The sequence below is a fragment of the Carlito syrichta genome, unplaced genomic scaffold (assembly GCF_000164805.1).
Source record: "Carlito syrichta isolate Samal-C Ts95f unplaced genomic scaffold, Tarsius_syrichta-2.0.1 Scaffold311616, whole genome shotgun sequence".
NCBI classification, from domain to species: domain Eukaryota; kingdom Metazoa; phylum Chordata; class Mammalia; order Primates; family Tarsiidae; genus Carlito; species Carlito syrichta.
In genome coordinates, this window is record NW_007255712.1 from 2,110,110 (window position 1) to 2,127,845 (window position 17,736).

The 17,736-nt window shown below is 37.4% G+C and overlaps 1 pseudogene; it reads left to right on the plus strand.

The window, feature by feature from the left end:
- Window positions 1-1,772: 1,772 nt before the first annotated feature.
- Window positions 1,773-11,189, plus strand: LOC110596612 (annotated as a pseudogene).
- Window positions 11,190-17,736: the final 6,547 nt, after the last annotated feature.

A 17,736-nucleotide genomic window follows, 5' to 3' on the forward strand; every position in this document is an offset into this window, starting at 1 on the left:
TAAAAGTCAAAGAAAGAACATTTTGTTCATATTAAATTCTTTGACATGAAAGGTGAAATTTCTTGGGTCCATTAAAAATCCAAAGAGAGGCTCACTGGTTTACCCAAGCTAGAGTTGGCCCTCAGTCATCAGGCAAGCAGGAAGCAGCCCTTCTGGCAGACAGGTGGGCCAAGGCCAGGGGGTGGACAGTTATGACACAGAGTACCAAGATGTCCCTGTAGTCATAGATCTGGCGCATGTGGTATCACTCTGAGAAGCTCATGAGAAACAATCCTCCAGGGAATAGAGGACCAAGGTTGATTGGTGGGTATGCAGGGGAAGTAAGGCTCAAGCTTTGGCCTGTGTAGTGTCTGTGTCAGGAGGTACCCATGAAGGTGTTCACCAAGTCTAAGCCATGACTGCAAGGTCACTGAGGGAGCATGTGCTGTGAACCCACAGTGGATTATAGCACCTCTGGGCACCCCCACATTCCTGCACAGCTGGCCCACCATACATCATTAGCAAGTATAAACAAACCCAGCACTCCAGACCCAGAAGATTCCTTACTCAAGTAATGTTCCTCCAACATCCTATACTGACAAAGCTTAACATCATGCTCATTGAAAAGGAGAAATGTGTATAGAACCCAGTTCATTATACCACGGTGGGTATTGAAGAATGAATTTGGAGCAGAGAGCCATTCGATGGATAACCGTGTTGCTGAACACTTTCACACATTGGTCATTGTTATTTATTCCTTTGCAAATTGTCTCTTCATGTTATTATCCTATTTTTCTCCTGAGTTGGTTTTATAGCTCTTGTTTCTACAAATCCTTTTCATGTTAAGAATATCAATTTGAATAGTTCATCATTTATATTTTGTTTATAGATTTTGGAAATAAAGGAGCTTTAAATCATATGTATATTTTCTTTTGTCTATATACTTAGATTTTTCTTATCAAGAACAGACAAATAATCCCCTACATTACCTTCTGGTCTATTTTCTTTACATTTAAAATGTAACTCATGGTGAATTTTCTTTGATATATTATATGAGACGGAAATTTAATTTTGTTCTTCCCAGATGTCTTCTAATTATCTCAAAAGCTAAAAGAGCTATTTTTCCTCTATATTTTCTTTATCTTGTGTCATATTATTAAATATTTTACATTTTCAGAAAGGAACAAAAATTATTTTGTAGATGCCTATGAACCTATCACAGATACATAACAGATGTTATCATGTTGTCTTAAATTGGTTGAAGGAAATAAAATGTTATATGGAGAAGTTTAACCCTCTCTGTCTCTCCTGTCCACCTCCCTCATTTCCCAGAAGTACTAGCATCCTAAAGTTGATATGTAACTTTGACCTGTATGTTTAAATATTTGAAGACTTTTTTTCATATCACATATGAAGTCTGACAATTAGGTTCACAAACCATCCTAGAAAAAGTGCTACCTACCTCATTGCTGAATATCACTAACATCCCCTTCAAAGTACTCCTGTTGGGAAGCTATGCACCAACGCCAGCACCTAGTCTACTCGTCAAAGCAATTTTGAAACTTTTTTTCCGAAATGGACATCAGCACGGTCATCATTATTTGTTGATGCCTGACAATTAAGTTCGCAAACTTGCCACTGTGTGCTTACGTTGGCAGCACTGTACAAATAACTGCATTGGAACACCCTGTTTCACCTGATCTGGGCTCCAATGACCTTTCTCTTTACCCAAAGAGAAAGAAAATATTGAAAGGAAGACATTTGATGACATTCAGAACATCATGTGTAATATGATGGCAACTCTGATAGCTATCCCAGAAAATTGCTTTGACAATTTTAAGGTATGTAGCACTTTTTCTAGGATGAGTTCATGAACTTGTCAGATCGCATATATATATATATATATATATGTGTGTGTGTGTGTTTGTGTGTGTGTGTGTGTGTGTGTGTGCACATACTTGTGTGCTTTAAGAATGTATGTAAATAGTATAGTCTATGCATTATTCAGTAACTTACTTTTTTTACTCAACATTATGCTTTTCAAATGCATCCGTGTTGATACACACACACACACACACTGAATTTTAATACTGTGTGATTTTTTTTCTTTCTTAAGGTCTTGCTCAGTTGCCCAGGTTGAAGTGTAGTGGTGCAGTTATATAGCTCACTGAAACCTCCATATGCTGGACTCAAGCAATCCTCCCATCTCAGCTTCCAGGGTAGCTGGAACTACAGGTGCGTGTCACCATACATGGTTAATTTTCTTTTCTTCCATAGAGACAGGGTCTCACTAAGTTGCCTAGACTTAGCTCAAATTCCTGATTTTAAGCGATCTTCCTACCTCAGCCTTCCATAGTGTTGGGATTACAGACGTGAGCCACTGCGCTCAACCAATAATGTTCTATTTTATAAATAAATCGCAGTTATTCATCCATTCCCTACTACTTAGAGACAGTGTGAACAAAGTGGTTGTAATGATTTAGCCTCTCACCCACAGCACATGAAGGTCACCTTTGCTCCACAATCTCACAGATTAATGTTATCAGAAATTTATTTTTGCAGATATGTTGACTGTAGAAAGTTATCTCATTTTTATCTAATTTGTATTTTTCTGAGTACTAGTGAGATTACATGTATTGACCATTCAAATTTAATCTTCCATGAGTTGCTATCATAAACTTTGCCCGTTTTTCTTGGAGAAATGTACAGCCAAGTCAATTGCCTTGTACGGAGAGCTGTGGACTGGAGGTAGACAAATTTATATAGGGAGTCCAATTTCTTTCCAAGAGGAAAATACTGAAGACACTAAGTTCTACACCATAGCAACCTTGAAGTGTTGCTATGTTTCTGGAAATGATGACTATATTACTAATAGTTATAATAGTAGCAGGAACATATATTTCCTACAAATCTTAGAGGTGCCAGGCGCTCTGCTTCATAGATGTTGGCTCATTTAATTTTCACAATGCCATGAGATAAATTCTATTATTAGTTTTATTTTATAGATGAGGAAACAAAGGCCCAGAGAGTTAGATAACAGCTAAAAAGAAACAAAGGCAACATTCAAATTTAGTTCACATGATTCCAGAATCCAGAATCTTACAGGCACTTTCTACATTGACCCCAAGTATGTAGGGAAGCCAATGGAGAAACTCAGACTGGAAAGGCGTCACCATAAACTGGTGAGCATCTGTGGAACTGGACAAGACCAGCTTTCAATAGTGACACCATATGGTGATGAGAAGATATGACAGGAAGACCCATGCAAATTTGCAAGTATCTTAGAAATATGACTAACGCCCTTGGGCCTCAGACCGTCACCTGGACAACTTTGGATGGTAAAGAAGGAAAGGCAAAGAGATATTGGACTTCTTGCTAATAATGACACATTGTTGTTTGAATGGGCAATTGGCAAAATAAGGGAGATGTGATCTACTGCTCCTCTTAGTTGATGAAGTGAGTCATTTTGTGCAGATAATACTAATCTATAATGTCTATTCATATACATTAGCAGATTGTGGACTGATCATCACTTTTAAGGGGAAAGTGGAGATGATTGGAATATGGCCATAGTCTTCTCAGTTGATGGAACAAACAGTAACTATGTTCTGCCATTATACAATACAAGAAAGTACCTGGGACACATTGTCAACTGGAAAGGACACATCTTAGGACAGGCCACTATGATATTTATTATTTTCTTACTTTGAACCAGAGACTAGTCAGTGAGCCATAGCCCAGTGTTGGCTCTATAATCTTTAGTTAGTTTTTTTCTCATCTAAATTTATCAAGTACTGATTTTTAAAAAAAATTTAGAGTAGCTTACTGCTCCTTTTTGTTCAAAAGAAAACACCAGCTTGGAATGAGCTTTTAAAATTTTATTCATGAGATCTACCCATCTTCATATCAATAGTAATTGCTCAATTATGATTAATCATTTTAGAGAATATGTTATTGCTTCTTATAAATCAGCTACTGCTCCTAATTTTACAAAATATATTTCAATAAACTCCCATCTATACTGTTGTCATAGTTCCATTTTTTATCATTTCCTCCTTAAATCCTTAGGATTGAAAAGAATCTTAGAGACCCTCCAGCCCAATTTTAATAAAAAGAAACGTGTCACTCAGAAAAGTTTAGGAACTTGCTCAAGGTTTTATCTTTTATTAGTGACTGACCTAGAGTAAAAAGCTAATCTCCAGACTATTATATCAAGTGCTCTTCTCACTACTGGTAAAACTTCTGAAACACTTATCTAGAATTAGAAAAAGTACATTCTACTCACATTCGTGCATGTACCATTTTACTTTTTACTAATTAGAAATAGGATATATATTTTTGCCTTCTATCTCTTAACTCTTTGCCTATCCTCACCTTCCTCCCTCAATTACTGCACAGACAGTGATCGCTATACTAGGCTGGAAGGAAGCTCTCCACATCCCATCCACAAAGGATCATTTCAGTTAAGGAAGGTTTTCTTTGAACAAATGAATAATAATCTATTATTTCATCCAACAGTTATTAGTATAGCATATGACAGACACTCTGTTGGGCCCTGGTTTTACTAATGCGATTGTAACATCTACACTGATTTCAACAAGTCCATAATCTTTCAAATCTTTGTGCATGTTTTGTTTATACATTTTTTCCCCTGGTAACAACTATGAAAGTAGATTGGTGATGTTATATAGCATCCATGGTCTTAAGTCATTATGTCTCCCTGTATTTACATCTTTTGCCATGTGACTTTCCAGTTTCTCCAAGTCTTTGTGGTTTGACCAGTGGAAAGTTAGCAAGTGTGAAGAGGCCAAAGGCTAGAAAGTCACCTGCATATTTGGGCTTGCTCTTTTGTGCATCTACCACACAATAAATATCTTGTGGCCTGACTAGCCTGTGGGTGCCAAAAGGAGAATGAAAGACATATGGAACTGCGCCAGGCTCAGGTAATTCATAGATCCTTGAGAACAAATGACTGTTGTTTTATCTTTTTAATATTTAATTTTAAATATGTATGGTACAATTCAGGGTTAGGTATACAAATGTTCATTATGCAGGTACCCTTGCTGATGACAGTTGTTTTAAACTGAAACTGGCCCAACTTCCCCATAGAACTAATGGTTATAGTTTTGTTTTTGTTTTGTTTTTCATAAATATAGTAATTTACCCTCCTGGTCTTGAAGTTTGAAACTTACATTTGTCTTATCTGAGTTCCTTTCTCGGGAAACCAACCTTCAACCCTATAGTATCAAGGAATTGAAATTTACCGGAGTACCACATCTAGACAATGAGATGCCAGATTCCACATGTTTGCCACCTCCTCTTCCTCACCCTTCCATGTTTTCTACATACCATCATATAAACTCCTGACTTCATTCTCAAATGCATCTCCTGTTCTCCTTGGCTGACATCACCCAGATAAAAAGGCTTCTTCCCTGGAAATATTTGTTGTTTCAATGATTGGCTTTCTGTGCGGTGAGCAACAGGATCCAGCTGAAACCCTAATGTTCAGTAGCAAAACCACCAGGTTTTCAGATGGTTTATTACACAGAATTTCACAACAGTGGGTGACTGATACTCCAGAGTATACAAGGTATAAGAAATATATGATACATGCTGGGGAAATGCCCATAGACAGCATAAAATGGAGTGTTAATTTTCTCTATGATGGATTCATTTTCAATCAAACTATATTCCAACAAAAAGTTGAGGACATAATATTTAGAGTAGTGATTAAGATCATGGCTCTCAAGTTAGATTGCCTGTCTTTGTCCCCTGTTAAATGATAACTTTGGGTAAATTACTTAATTTCTTTGTCCTCAGCTTCTTCATATGTAAGTGGTGACAATGATAGCATCCATCTAGCACAATATCTGGCATGTAGTAAGTTCTCTAATAATATCAGTTATCAATAATAATGTACCGAGTCATTGTATATTCTTATAGTTTTAATACTAAGTTTTTTATTTTTAATACAACCAATTTTTTCTTTTCAGCTTTATTTTGAATTTATAATAGTTTTTTTCTTGGCTTCTGTTACTAAGATATATCACCTCTAGATGCGTGCTTATATGTAGTAATTTTTTATTACTAAAAACTTTCCAATGACTTACACTAATATTTCAAGTAGCTCTTTTATTATGTTTCTATGCTTTTTTCTGTTTTAGAACTTTTACTTAAAAATTGCACTAAACTCACATCAAGTTTTTGCAAATGGTTCATGAGTTTAGACTTATGGATGAGTTGTACTGGATATTTTCTATGATATCCTATCTTTTTTCTGTTTACTTTTTTTATCTGGCAAAAAAAAATCCTATAGTAATTTACTTTTTTATACTGGATCAACTTTCCATGTTTAAAATTGTCTTTATTTTGCCCTCACACTTGAATAATAGCTTACCTAACGAAGAATTCAAGATTCAAATCCTTCAATATTTTATAGATATGGCTAGCTATTTTCTAGCATTCAGTGTTGGAAAACATCGATGCCATTCTGATTTTTCTTCCTTCACGAGTAATCTCTTCTTTATCTCTTAGAATTTATGATATATTATCTTTCTCCTAGGATTTCATAAATTCTACTCTGATATTACTAGGTCCCTTTTTGCAACATTGCTGTCCTATATTCTAAGTCCTTTAAGTCAGAAGACTGATATTTTCTTTTAGCACGGAAAAAGATATTCTCCAATTATTACTTTATGTCATTCCTTCTCTTCTCTCTAGTTTTGTCTTATGCAAGTTTTACCAGATAGATGTTAGAATTTCTGAACATCTAACATGCCTTATGACTATCTCTACCTCCTAACTGAGTGATATCCTTCCTTCCATGTTTCTTTCACAATTTTTATCTCTGTCTTATTGTACTGTTTTCTAAGAAAACCTTTTGGCTTGATCTTCCGTAAAACTGATTTGATTTTCAACCACATCCATTCTACTATTCAGTTTTTTGTTTGGTTGTTTGTTGTTGACCTGGAGTTTCCTTTTCTTGTAGTTTCTCGCCTGACTTTGGTACCAGGGTGATGTGGCCTCATAAAATGACTTTGAAAGCATTTTCTCTTCTTTGATTTTCTAGAAGAGTTTGAGAAAGATTAGTGTTAATTCTTCTTTAAATATGTAGCAGAATTTACCAATGAAGCCATCTGGTCCTGGAGTTTTCTTGGTTGGGAGGTTTTTGATCACTGATTCAATATCCTTACTCATTATTCGTCTGTTTGGATTTTTTATTTCTTCATGATTCAGTCTTAGTAGGTTGTACGTTTCCAGAAATGTATCCATTTCTTTTAGGTCATCCAATTCGATGACAAATAGTTGTTCATGGTAAACTTTTACAAACCTTTGTGTTTTTGTGCTATCAGTTGTAATGTCTCTTATTTCACTTATAATTGTATTTATTTGGGTCTTATCTCTTAGTTTTTCTTAGTAAGTCTATCTAAAAGCTTGTCTTTTCTATTCATCTTTTCAGGAACCCAACTCTTAGTTTCACTGATCTTTTGTTTTTCTAATCTGTATTTCATTTATTTCTTCTTTGGTCTTTATTATTGATTTTTAGGTAATTAGTGTACTTTTTTCAGCAGTTGATGGGTATAAATTTAGTCACATATTTTGCATTTTTAAATTTCTATGGTGAACATCTAACTAAACTGGCAACCCTTTGTTGGGGTAGTACTTCTTTTCCTTACATTTCAAAGAAAGTAAAATAATTTGCTCAAATCTAAGGCTTTAGTCCTTTTGTCACCCAGATTATAGAGAAAACTTGAGTGTGATGAGTCTGCTAATAATGTTGCTTCTGTCATTGACACACAGAGACACTTTTACAAACTATTCCTGTACTTTGTACATCACTGCAGTTATGCTTGCAGATATACCGGTCCCTGCACAAGTTTCACTGGTGCCCTAGTCTTAAGCTCCAAGAATACAGATCTTTCAGCTCACATTCAAGCTTCATCATTATTTGCTACCACAACCAACCTTCCAGAATAGCAGGTACTTCTAGTCTCAGCAACAAGGTATGCCATACACAGTCTCCCCAAATTAAGCTTTGACTTTAATGTTGGCCTATGTGCACCTGTCCAGATTCCACCTTCTCTCATAGCTAGTTCTCCTTTGGGAAACTTGGTGCTCATTATGCCATTGCACTTTTCACAAAATTGGTTTGTGAGAGAGCTACTAGCAACATTGAACCTTAAAAGGAAAAGCATAAACCCTTTTGGAAAATTGGTTTTCCTCTATGTGAATATTTCCATCTCCTCATCAGTAATCAACTCAGCATTTCAAACTTATATTAAAGGTAGCTTTTGTCAGCCAAGGTACTTCTCTCATTATCTTCTTTCACCTGGGCAGTAGGTTAATGTGTCCATTCAAGTGGCCCCTTTCTGAACAAAAATTAACTACAAGGTGACTAGTCTTGTCCATCTAGATTTTAAAAAAGCATTTGGAAGCTAAGAACTTTACATTCTATGTCAAGTGCCCTGTTACATTTATTTCAACAAATATTTCTTTTAATTTTCTATTCATTTATTTTTTGTTTTTCTTAGTAGCTTGTTCTAGTTATGTAACTACAGTGTCTTCAAATCTCTCATAAGATACTAACTAAATTATTTTAATAAGCTTTTCCTTATTTCTCCAGTGTTTCAATTTTCTCAAGAATTACTTCAGTTTGTTTAGCTGGATGACTCATTTTATGCTGTTATTTTCCATAAATATGTGGAGATTCTTCATTGATTATTTATATTTATAAGTGAGGCTTTAGGATGATCAATACAAGTGGCCAGTGCGAAAGTCACAATTCCCTAGATCATGAATTTAATTACAAATGACAGATGCTATGAATATGATGAGTAAGTTGACTGGCTGGGATCTTAGTCTATTCAGGCTGCTATCACAAATAATCATTATTGGGTGACTTAAATAACATTTATTTCTCACAGTTCTGAAGGCCAGGGAGTTCATGACCAAGGCGCTGGTAGATCCAGTGTCTGGTAAGGACCCGCTTCCTGGTTTGCAGACGACCATCTTCTTGAGGTCACATGACAGAGAACAAAGACAGAGGAAGTAAGCTCTCTCCTATCTCTTTCTATAAGGGTTCCACTTTCATTACCTAATTACCTCCTGAAGGTGTCACCTCCTAGTACTGTCCAATTGAGTTTCAACATATGAATTTGGGGGAACACAAACATGCAGTATCTAACAAGTGTGTGGGAGCTTGCCATTAGAAGGTAGGAAAGTCTATCTCTGTTGGCAGCTGATATTTACCCAGAAGCACCATCCAACTTTTCATTACAGCTCCAGTATTCACTTAAAATGTTCCTTGCCTATCCCCAGTGGTAAAATCCCTCCATCCCTTCATTACCTCTCAAGCTGTGCCATTTCTGTTGGAGCTAGGTGGGAACGCCTTTTCCAAGTGCTTAGAACATCCCAGTTTCACTAGTCTTTCTATTAAATGTCCCACATATGAATTCTTTCCCTGTCTCCCAGTGATTATAATCTTCAGGTTTTTCCAAAATTCTTTTAAACAAACAAAAACTTCCCCTTTCCTCCATTAATACTGTCTTTCATTTGCATCATCTGTATTTTATCAGTTCTATTTAGCTATTTCATCACTCCAATCTCATCTGCCTTATATCTTCCAGAGATGTGTTGCTTCTGTTCACATTTCCTAGTGCTGCTTTAGTGTTATTCTTATTTTTTTCATCCCAGTGGAACTTTGGAGACAGAAAAGGAAACGTGTGCTTAATCATCCAGGAGGCACTTAACTCCTAAATGACCTTTTCACTTGGTTATTTTTTTCTTCCTTTTTATTTCCCTATTTACTTTTACTTTATTGCTTTTAGTGATTTGGTTTCTTTTATTCTGTTTTTATTCAAATACTTTTTTCAAAGCGGGACTGGCATAGAAGTTAATAATTCCTTTAGTCTAACATGTTTCCACCATTACTAAATAGTGCCTGGCACATAGTAGGTACTCACTCGATATTTTTAAACAAATGAATGAATAAAGTAAATTGCCACCCCTCCTCAGAATTCAACTTTTTCTCATGTAAAATTAGGAGACCTCTACAAGTAATGGCAAGTTGTTATTCTTCTTGATCTTGATAGAAACATGCATCGCCACTGAACATGACATACCAAGAGGAGAGAAACAGTCTGTGAGCAGAGCAACCTAAGACAGAAAACTGCAATTAAAAATCTAAAAAGTGATCCTTCTGCCTTAGCCTTCCAAGTAACTGGAATTATAGGTTAAGAAAAAAAAAACCCTAAAAAACCCTTTCCACGCTACCCAGAGAGGGGTCCATACAACGTTGTTCTGAATTCCCGTCATAACTTAAAGGAAACTTTCACAATATCCAGAGCCCTTGACGTCCTGCAAATGAAGGAGGAGGGTGTCCTCAACTTCCTTGCAGCAAGAACCTACTTAGGTGGTACCAATCTTGACTTCCAAATGGAACAGTGCATCTATAAAAGGCAGAGTGGTGGCATCTACATCATAAATCTGAAGAGGACCTGGGAAAAGCTTCTGCTTGCAGCTCGTGCCATTGTTACCATTGAAAACCCTGCTCCTCCAGGGTGTCATATCCTCCAGGAATACTGGCCAGCGGGCTGTGTTGAAGTTTGCCACTGCCACTGGAGCCACTCCTATTGCTGGCTGCTTCACTCCTGGAACCTTCACCAACCAGATCCAGGCAGCCTTCCGGGAGCCCTGTCTGCTGGTGGTTACTGATCCCAGGGCTGACCACCAGCCTCTCACAGAGGTGTCTTTGGTTAACCTGCCCACCATGGCTCTGTGTAACACAGACTCTCCTCTGCACTCTATGGACATTGCCATCCCGTGCAACAACAAGGGAGCTCACTCAGTGGGTCTGATGTGATGGATGCTGGCTCGGGAAGTTCTGTGCATGAGTAGCACCATCTCCCGTGAACACCCTTGGGAGGTTATGCCTGATCTCTACTTCTACAGAGATCCCTAAGAGATTAAAAAGGAAGAGCAGGCTGCTGCTGAAAGAGCTGTGACCAAAGAAGAATTTCAGGGTGAATGGACTGCTCAGTGCTACTCAGTCTGAGGTTGCAGACTGGTCTGAAGATGTGCAGGTGACCTCTGTGTCAACTCAGCAGTTTCCTACTGAAGACTGGAGTGCTCAGCCTGCTACAAAAGACTGGTCTGCATCTCCCACTGCTCAGACCCCTGAATGGGTAGGGACAACCACTGAGTGGTCTTAAGCTGTTCCTCCACAGGCTCTTAAGCAACATGGAAATAAGGTTGACAGAAAATAAACAGCAGTTTCTAAGATAAAATTTTAAAAACCTAAAAAGAGACCTTTGACATCAGGGTCTCAGAGAAGTTCAAAGCAACCATAGCTAAGCTAACAACTGACTCTCAGGGGACTACATAACCGTGATCAGACCAGAAGGCAAGGGAGCACTGACTGAATGAGCTGAGAGAACAAGATAACAGTCTGCCTTCAGACTCTCCCTATTCCCAAACTCCCTTTATAAAAACCAATGTTTGAAAAATATCTGGGGCCACAGGGCTTGACCAGCCTGCCTTGAAAAATTCTCATTGTCCCTCTGGGTAGAGGCCACACACCTTTCTTTCTCTTTTTTTTTTTTAATCAGAGAAATGCAAACCGAAACAGGACATACACCTTTCATCCAGATAGGCACACCCTCTGCCAGGTTGTCCAGTAATGATCAAGTTCCCAAGGCAAATGGAAAGTCTCACACAATCACACACATTTGGAATAACTCTATGCCACATGTGGCCATCAAAATCTCTTCATTAGCAATGATATTTTTGTCAAAACTAAAAGTCAAAATCATAACAATGTCTTCAGGGGATCTTTTTACATTTTAAACCATCTCGTTACCATACTATTTCTTAAAAACCTAGGGAAAAAAGTTTATAAATTTCACATCTGCTTCATACACTTAGTATAGTCACCTTCAAATGCAGTCACTTGGAGGTCTTGTTAAAGCACAGACTGCAGGGCCCAACCCATAGTTCCTGATTCAGTATTTTAGGGCAAGGCTCAAGAATCTGTATTTCTAAAAAATCCCCAAGTGATGGAGATACTCCTTATCCTAAGACCATACTTGATAATTCCAAACTTTCTGCTATATCTGAGACTGGTTCTGGTGCTTGCTTTGATTTTTCACATTTTTTTCTTTTTGGCCTTTTTGCCTGTCTTATAATTTCTTGTTGACAGCTGGACATGACTTATTGGACAATAAAGAATTGAGGTAAATATGTGTGAGGGTTTGTGTTTATCTGGCTAGGAGTTGGGCTGAGTTTAGTACTTGATAGGGCTGAAGATGTCAGAGATGTCAATTTTTCTAGTGACCTTTTTTGGTCTCCCATGTTGTCTTGGGTTTCTCTAGAAATGTCTTCTTAAGTAGAGTCTGTGTCTTTCAGCTCTTTCAGTTATAATTTATTGTTACTACATAGGAGCCTTACTGGTGTAGTGCTAAGGTTTTGGAGAGGGAAGCATTATATATATATTTTTTTTTTTTTTGAGTTGGGGTCTCACTCTTGTGGATCAGGCTGGAGTGTAGTGGCATGGTCACAGCCACCACAGCCTCAACCTGCTGGGCTCAGGCAATCCTTCTGCCTCGGCCTTCCAAGTAGCTGGAACTAAAGATGCATACCACAATACCCAGCTAGTTTTTGTGACTTATTATAGAGATGAGGTCTCACCAAGTTGCCCCGGCTGGTCTTGAACCCCCGGGTTCAAGCAATCCTTTCTCCTCGGCCTCCAAAAGTGCTGGGATTACAGACTAAGTCACTGCATCTGGCTGAATTATATAATTTTATAATTAAATCTGTCTTTTAAATGGTCCTGAGTCTTGAAGCTTTGACCTTCAGAACTGTTTCTTTTTTTCTCCCCATATGTGAGGCAGAAAGGCTACCCAGTTGTCTAACTGCCCTTCCTTCATGTTGGATAAGGCCTTCATAAAGTAGTTTCCCTCAGGGAAGGACTTTGCTATGGAGAACACTGGGCATCTTTCAAAATGGTTGCTTCTCCAATCTTCGCTGTGATAACCTGGTGGAAATCTGATATAATCTGAATGTTTGTGTATATGCAAAATTTACACATTGGAATCTAACCTTAAAATGATGGTATTGAGAATGGGAGGTAATTAGGTTATGAGAGCAGACACTTTATAAAGGAGGCTTGGAAGAGCCTGTTTCCACTTTCTGCCATGTGAGCAAGAAAGCACCATCTATGAGGAATGGGACCTTCACCAGACATCAATTCTACTGGAGACTTGATCTTGGATTTCCTAGTCCCAGAACTTGTGAACAATGAATTTCTATTGTTTACAGATTACCCAGTTTGGCATTTTTGTTATAGTAGCCTGAACAGACTAACATAGGATGCTACATGTAAAACTCACAAAGTTTTCCCAAGACTGGGCTGCAAAAACTTTTAACTCTTAAGCTTGCCCATACTTGACCTACTGTAATTTGTAATTACCATTAAGAAACACTTATAAAATGTATCATCCAGGAAATAAATAACAAGATGGAAAGCAGAATAAATCTAGCTGAAGAAAGAATCTCAGAACTTGAAGACCAGAACATGGAATTAACCCAATCTGTAAAAAACATAGAAAGAAGACTCAGAAAGAACAAAGCCTACAAGAGATGGGTGATTATATCAAGAGACCAAACCTATGCCTGATTGGTATCCCAGAAGAAGAAAGGGAAAATGATAACAACTTGGAATAAGTATTCCAGGAGGTAATTCAAGAAAACTGTGACCAGCCAAGCACAAGAGATATAGAGAAACCCCACAAGACGTCAAATGAGAAGACCAACCCCTAGACACATAGTAATTCACCAACACAAAGTAGGCACAAAAGAAAAAATCCTAAAGGCAGCAAGAGAGAAGGTCAGACTACCTACCAGGGAAAACCAATCAGAATGGCAGCAGACCTATTGACAGAAACACAAGCAACAAGGAACCGGAGGCCTATATTCAGAGTCCTCAAAGAAAAGCAATTTCAACCGAGAGTTTCCTATCCAGCCAAGCTCTGCTTCATCAGTAATGGAGAATTAAAATCTTTCCCAGACATCCAATCCCTAAGAGATTATGCAGTTTCCAGACCAGCTCTGCAGGAGACACTTAAAAAGGTATTAAACACAGAAAAAGGAAACAAAAGAATCACCACACACTTCCCAAGAGAACAGCAGAGCACAAAATCAACAGAGAATACAGCACAATAAGAAACTTGAAAACACATGCATACATTAACCCCAAAGCCAAATGAAAACAAGTAAACAAACAAAAAAAACTTTATAAGAACCTCATGACAGGGATAAGCAATCACATTCCAATAATCACCCTGAATATGAATGGATTAAATGCACCACTGAAAAAACACAATGGTGGACTGAATAAGAAACCATGACCCCATTATTTGCTGCATCCAGGAGACTCATCTCACTACAAAAGCCACGCACAGACTCAAAGTTAAAGGATGGAAAACGAGTTTCCAGGAAAATGGATCACAAAAGAAGGCAAGAATTGCAATCTTAATATCAGATAAAACAACCTTTAAGCTATCAAAAATTTAAAAAGATGCAAAAGAACACTACATAATGATAAAAAGTACAATCTATTAACAAGAAATATCCATCCTAAACATATATACACCCAACATGGGAGCACTAGCATTTATAAAACAACTACTAAATAAACTAAAAAAGATATTGACTCTAACACTATTATAGCAGGGGACTTGAACACCCCACTAACATCCCTAGATAGATCATCGAGACAAATATCAACAAGGAGATGCAGAACCTCAACTTGACACTTGACCAAATGGACTTAGTAGATACCTCCACCCAACAACCACAGAATATACATTCTACTCATCACCACAAGGAACGTACTCCAAGATCGATCACATCGTTGGTCATAAATCAAGCATAAACAAGTTCCATAAGGTTGAAAATTTGCCATGCACATTCTCAGACCACAGTGGAATAAAAATAAATATCAAAACCAACAACATTTTCCCAAAGCGCACAAAGACATAGATACTAAACAGCATGATGCTGAACAGCAAATGAGTCAACACTGAAATCAGAGAAAGAATTGAAAGATTACTGGAAAAAAAATGAAAATGAAGAAACATCTTACCAAAACCTCTGGGATGCCATGAAATCAGTTCTAAGAGGGGAATTTATATCTCTTCGACCACACATCAAGAAAATGGAAAGATCACAAGTAGAGGAGCCTAACAAATTACCTAAGGAAGCTGGAAAGAGAAGACCACCAAAACCCCAACTTTAGCAAAAGAATCCAAATCACAAAAATAACCCAAATATGGGACATGGAAGACAAAAAAATTAAAGAAAACATCAAAAAACAAATTCAAAAAACTGGTTCCTTGAAAGAATTAACAGGATTGATGTGCCCCCTAGCCAGAATGACCAAGAAAAAGAGAGAAAAACCCCAAATAAACACAATCGGAAATACAAAAGATCAAATCACAACTGACCCCAAAGAAATACAAAGAATTATCAGAGATTACTATGTACACCTATATGGAAACAAACTTGATAACCTAGATGAAATGGAGGACTTTCTGACATCACACAACCTCCTCATGTTAAAACAAGAAGACATTGAGACACTAAATAGACCAATAATAACCCAGGAAATTGACTCTGTCATACGAAAACTACCTCAAAAAAAGCCCTGGACTGGATGACTTTCCAGCAGAATTCTACAAAACATACAAGGAGGAGGTCATACCAATCCTATTGGAAGTATTCCAGGCAATTGAGAAAGATGAAATTCTCCACAAATCATTTTAAAAAGCTAACATCACATTGATACCCAAATCGGGTAAAGATTCAACAAAGAAAGAGAACTACAGGCCAATGTCCCTTATGAACATAGATGCAAAAATCCTCAACAAGATTCTAGCAAATCGTATCCAAAAACACATCTCAAAAATCATCCACCATGACAAAATAGGCTTCATCCCCAGGATGCAGGACTGGTTCAACATTCCCAAAACCATAAATGTCATTAAATACATCAAACAAAATGTGTTTGTAAAAACAAGAAGCACATGATTATCTCATTAGATGCAGAAAAAGCTTTTGATAAAATCCAGCAGCCCTTCTTGATAAAAGCCCTCAAACACCTAGGTATAGAAGGAACATACCTCAAAATAGTAAGAACCATCTATGACAAACCCACAGTTAACATACTGCTAAATAGACAGAAACTAGAAACATTTCCCCTGAAAACTGGAACAAGACAAGGCTGCCCACTCTCACCCCTCATGTTCAATATTGTGTTGGAAGTTTTAGCTCAGGCAATTAGACAAGAGAAGGAAATCAGGAGTATCCAAATAGTAAAAGAGGAAGTCAAGTTTTCCCTCATTGCTGATGATATGATCCTATACCTTGAAAATCCAAGAGAATCTGTCAAAAACCTGCTTGCATTGATAAAGGACTTTGACAAAGTCTCAGGGTACAAAATAAATGTCCAAAAGACAGTTGCATCCCTACACACCAACAACAAGCAAGCAGAGACCCAAATAAAAAGCACAATCCCATTCACAATTGCCACCCCAAAAATGAAATACCTCAGCATCTTCCTAACCAGAGAAGTGAAAGACATTTACAATGAGAATTACAAAATACTGCTCAAAGAAATTCAAGCCACAAACAAATGGAAAAATATTTCATGCTCATGGATAGGAAGAATCAACATTGTTAAGATGTCCATCCTACAAAAGGCAATCTACAGATTCAACTCAATACCCATGAAGTTACCAACATCATTCTTCTCAAGACCTGGAAATGACAATACAGAAATTCATATGGAAACATAAATGGAAACGAATAACCAAAACAGTCCTTAGCAAAGGAAACAAAGCAGGAGGTATCACACTTTCAGACTTCAAACTTTACTATAAGGCAACAGTAATCAAAACAACTTGATACTGGTACAAGAACAGGCACATAGACCCATGGAACGGGATGGAGATTCTGGAAGCAAAGCCTCAATTCCTCAACCAACTCTTCTTTGACAAAGCCTCCAACAAAAACCACTGGGGACAAGAGAACCTATTCAGTAAATGATATGGAGAAAACTGACTGACCACATGCAGAAGATTGAAACAGGAACCCTACCTATCACCATACACAAAATTAATTCTAAATGGATCAAAGACCTAAACATAAAAGCTCAAACTATAAGAATCTTAGAAAGCACAGGAGACACTCTTATGGAAATGGGAACTGGGAACCAATTTCTATTCAGAACCCTAAAGGCCAATACCTTGAGAAATAAGATAGACAAGTGGGACTCATCAAATTAACAAGCTTCTGCAAAGCAAAAGAAACCATCAAGAAAACAGGGAGACAGCCCACAGAATGGGAAAAAATATTTGCCAACTGTATATCTGACAAAAGCCTAACATCTAGAATTTACAAGGAACTCAAACATGCCAAAAGGAAAAATATAAACAGCCCATTTAAAAAGTGGGCAAAAGACATGAATAGACACTTCTCAAAAGAAGATATATGGGCAGCCAACAGACACATGAAAAAGTGCTCAGCCTCACTCATCATCAGAGAAAAGCAAATCAAAACCACATTGAGATAACACCTAATCCCTGTAAGAATGGCTATCATTAATAAAACAAACAACAACAGATGCTGGCGAGGATGTGGAGAAAAAGGAATACTTCTACACTGCTGGTGGGAATGCAGACTAGTACAACCTGTTTGGAAGAT